The sequence below is a fragment of the Nannospalax galili genome, unplaced genomic scaffold (genome assembly GCF_000622305.1).
Source record: "Nannospalax galili isolate Female #2095 unplaced genomic scaffold, S.galili_v1.0 scaffold136, whole genome shotgun sequence".
Taxonomy (NCBI): Eukaryota; Metazoa; Chordata; class Mammalia; order Rodentia; family Spalacidae; genus Nannospalax; species Nannospalax galili.
In genome coordinates, this window is record NW_008340872.1 from 8,293,092 (window position 1) to 8,297,462 (window position 4,371).

The 4,371-nt window shown below is 42.6% G+C and overlaps 1 pseudogene across 1 annotated transcript in view; it reads left to right on the top strand.

The window, feature by feature from the left end:
- Nucleotides 1-757: 757 nt before the first annotated feature.
- The window catches only part of LOC103736544, a 5,594-nt pseudogene continuing 1,980 nt past the window's right edge, over nt 758-4,371 (top strand). The window contains exon 1 of the transcript XR_001872511.2: nt 758-857. The product of XR_001872511.2 is annotated as a beta-1,4-galactosyltransferase 4 pseudogene (transcript). The remainder of the gene's footprint in view (nt 858-4,371) is intronic.

A 4,371-nucleotide genomic window follows, 5' to 3' on the forward strand; every position in this document is an offset into this window, starting at 1 on the left:
TGGTCTTTTTGAGACAGGGTCTCCCTGTAGCCCTAGCTGGCCTAGAACTTACTATGTAGACCAGACTGGTCTTGAATTCAGAGAGATCCACTTGCCTCTGGCTCCTGAGTGCTGGGATTAAAGGCATGTGTCACCACACCCATCCTAATCATTTATTTTCATTTTATGTGTATGAGTGTCTTGTTTGCATGTATGTAAGTGTACTGGTGTTGTGCAATGCCTGAGAAGGCCAGAAGAGGGCAGAAGATATGTTAGGACTGGAGTTGTTTTGGCATGTGTTTGTATTAGAACAACAGAACATTATTCAAGAACGATGGTTGGGGGCTGGAGCAGTGGTGGCTCAGGAATTAAGAGCACTTGCTCTTCTTCTAGAGGACCTGGGTTTGATTCCCAGCACCCACATGGTGGCTCTCTGTTGCCCTCTTCCAGCCTTTGAGGGCACTACCTATGTGCCAGTAAACAGACAATCAGAACACTTGCAGAAATAAGAATGAATGAATGATGGTAACAGAATATCATCTGTAGTGCAAATTCCATTGCCCTGGACTTCATGTTATTACAGTCATTATTTATCTAATAATTCCTAAATAGCCCATCCAGGAAAGATGAAAGTAGGCTTGGACATTACCAAGTTTTCATTTTGGTTAGACAAGAAATATTAGGTAACAAAAGGAGACTGTTACTTACATATTGATAGGTAGAGTGTTCCATGTACTTTGGTAACGTGATATGGCATCTTCTTGACCAGAGCTACGCCATGTCGAAGGTTAGGCTGACTTTAGTCTCTGAAATTATCATGCAGTTGGTCCAGGGTATAGGAACACACATCAGCAGGACCCCAGTTGTCTTGGGAACAGGTCAGTGTGTTCCAGAATGCACCAGCTAACTGAAGATTTATGGCTTCTGTAGTTTATGCTTGGCTTGCTTCTGCAAAATAGTAATTGTTGCTTAATAGAATATAAATTGTTAAGGGGGCTTTACACCTGTAAACTTGGGAACTTAAACTTTTCACCCCTGGTTATGATTTCTGTGTACAAAAGCTTACACTAGAGTCAGCTCAGGGCTGCATATGGGTTCCAACACCCTGTGTCTGGCAAGCAAAGCCTTTCATTTGGCAAAACTTTCTCTGAGTGGTCTTTTCTGGTGAAGTACCTCACAACAGTAACTTTTCTTATGACTTTGACAAACCACATAACAGAGCAACATCAATGAGGAAGATTTATTTGGCTGCTGATTTCAGAGGACTTTGGCCCACTGTGGCAGGCAGTGAAGGGTGATGGTCCTAGAGGCAAGAGCTGGAGGCAAAGCTTCTCATGTGCCGGACCAGGAAGCAGAGAAAGTAGACTATAACTAGAAGTGCATCTAACTTTCCAAGGGCCACACTAGTGACCAACTTCTACTGGGCAGGCCTTACATCCCAAAGGCCCCATAACCTCTCAAACACCATCACCAGTGGGATCAAGTATTCAAATACATGAGCCTGTGGGGGACATTTCAGACTCAAACCATAACACCATGAGAGTGTATAAGAATTTGACCAAGCAGAACTCGGGAAAAGTAAGGATTTTGGAGGTGAGAGTAGCGAAGTGCCTTTCCCTGAAAAACCACAAGCTTAGTGAATATGGTGAAGCTGCTTAAGAGAATAAAGTCTCATGGCATGCGATGAGCAGATTGACACAAGAAGTTAAAGAGGTGGGCTAGGAACATGCAGTGCGTGACTGTGCAGGACATTGTTTGCTGAAAAGCTTCTTTGGCTATGGCAGGCATCCTGGGTTGATGGGAGAACGTACATTTTCAAAGCAATTAGGAGGTATTGCCAAGGGATGATGCTTATCTTAGTAGTGATGAGAGAGCAGGAGATAAATTTAGGTGCTATTTAAAAGGAAAACTTTTTTTAGGACTTGAGAATTTACTGGATGAAGAGAGAGATGGGAAGGAGTGTGGCTTTAATTTACAGTGGTGCATTTTAACAAAGTAGACAACATAAACATAATACTAAGTTTGGGAGATAAAATATTTGATTCCATTATGATGAGTGTGAATTTGAGTGTCAACAAAGACATTCAATCTAATCCTTCTATTTGGAGTTGTGTGTGGGGGTCTGGATTCTGAGAGATAGCTGGACTGGGTCTTAATCTGGTTGAAGTATGAGTAGCGATGAGAGCAGACTGATTGAACTGATTCTTGGGGGCCTGTAATATTCAGTGGTCAAAAACAGACAGTAGCAAATGAGTCATCAAAGGAAGCTGATGAAGGGAAATGAGGAGGAATATGAAAGCATGGTATGACTAGTGTAGACTCACTTCTTCCTATCCCTAATCCCATCGCACTTGTGAGACAATCCTAGACACCACATGCATATACTGTTTGTGTATAACTAATGGGTATCTCTAAAAGACAAATGCTATTATTATTATTATTATTACTATTGAAACAGAGCCTCATTGTGGAGCCCTGCCTGGCCAGGAACTGACTATGTAGACCAGGCTGGCCTCAAGCTCACAGAGATCTACATGCTTCTGCCTCCCGTGCTGGGATTAAAATTGTGTGCCATCTCACTCAGCAGGCTATTATTTCTAAAATACAACTGAAATGGGGCTAGAGAGATGGCTCAACAGATAAGAACACTGTCTGTTCTTTCAGAAGACCTGGGGTCGAATCCCAGCACCCACATGGCGGCTAACAACTGTCCATAACTCCAGTTCCAGGGGATCCGACAGTCTCTTCTGTCCTCCGCCGGCATTGCAAGACACGGGTGCTCTTACCTACATGCAGGCAATTACATGTATACACATAAAATAAAAATAAAATATTTTTAAAAAATATGGTGATTGTCTACAAATTTCAAGGATAGACAGTTTTTCTAACTTCTGAAATCAATAAGCATTCAGTAGGAATAATATCCTCAGGGTAGCAACATGAGATACTACATACATCAAAATGCTGGTCAGCCACAGTCACAAAGGGAAACAACAGAAACCCCATTGTTTATTGTTGTGATAACAGTGATAGTCAGTAGGTTAGGTGTACCAGATACAGTCACAAGATGGGGGGAAGCTAAACAAGGACTCATATAGCCCAGGATGGCCTCAAATTTGTTATATGCTAGAAGATGACCTTGAACTCCTGGATTCTTCTGCCTTCACCTCCAGGGGGTGAAGGCACTTGCTAACTGATAGATGAAGTAGCCAATGGATGAATCCGGTTGATTGGGAGAAAGCACCAGGACACAGAAAAAACTCCATCAGAATAGAGTTTATTAGCAAAGGAACACATGGGGCAGATTCCCTTCCTGGCAGGGAAAATGTCTGCCGCGGGTCGTGAGCTGCGGTCTTTTAAAAGGAGAGGCTTGGGGGGGGCGGGAGTGGGGGAGGGGTGCAGAAGGCAGGAAGATTTTTTTTAAAGTTGGGTGGGGGAAAGCAGGAGAGCAGGACTGTTAAAACCTGTCCTCTTTAGAGATCAAAGGGGAAGCCTGCCGTGTTGGCTAAACAGTGAAGAAAAGTCTGCTTCTCTTGACTTCAAAGACCAGGGTGCTTATCAGCTTGGGTCCCTTTTCTCAGGATCTTGAGAGGTCCTTGAGACCCTGTTGGTGAGGGGGCAGGGCTATCTGAACCTTAACATTAAGTGTCATCAAAAATGCAATCTGAGGGGTTGGAGAGAGATAGCTCAGTGGTTAAGAGCACTATCTGCTCTTCCAGAGGATCCAGGTTTGGTTCCAGGCACCCATATGGCAGCTAACAATTGTCCCTAACTCCTGTTTCAGGGGCTCTAACGCCCTCTTCTAGCCTCCGTGGGTACTGCATGTACATTGTTAGCCACTATGTGGATTCTAGGAACATAATCTGGGTGTTTGAACTGCATGGGTACACTTGCACTTGAATTTTGGGGAAAGAGATATTCTTTATTTTGAGAAAAGAATGCAGACAATCATGGCCCAGAAACTTTTAAAAATTAAGTATATTACAAATGTGCAATATAGGTATATAGTTTATCATCATGAAGCAGTTTTATTATAAAAATTAAAATTCATAAAAACACATAAAACACCACCAGACCATATATGGTGCCATTTGAAGTCAAGATAAATGTAAACAAATGTAAAGATACAATATTAAATCATAACTACATAAAATTAGCAGGACACTGTGGTAACTTTGAGGCCATCTCTTTTTTATGATATACTGTCTCACTATGTATCCCTGGAACTCACAGAGATTTGCCTGCCTCTGCCTCTTGAGTGCTGGGATTGCAGAAAGCCTTTATTTATGTGTAAGTACACTGCTATATGGTAGAACCTCAGTTCACTTGATCAGGTCAACCCAGAAGGAACAGAGTCTGGATGAGTAATTAAAAAAAAGGGGGGAAGGCGGA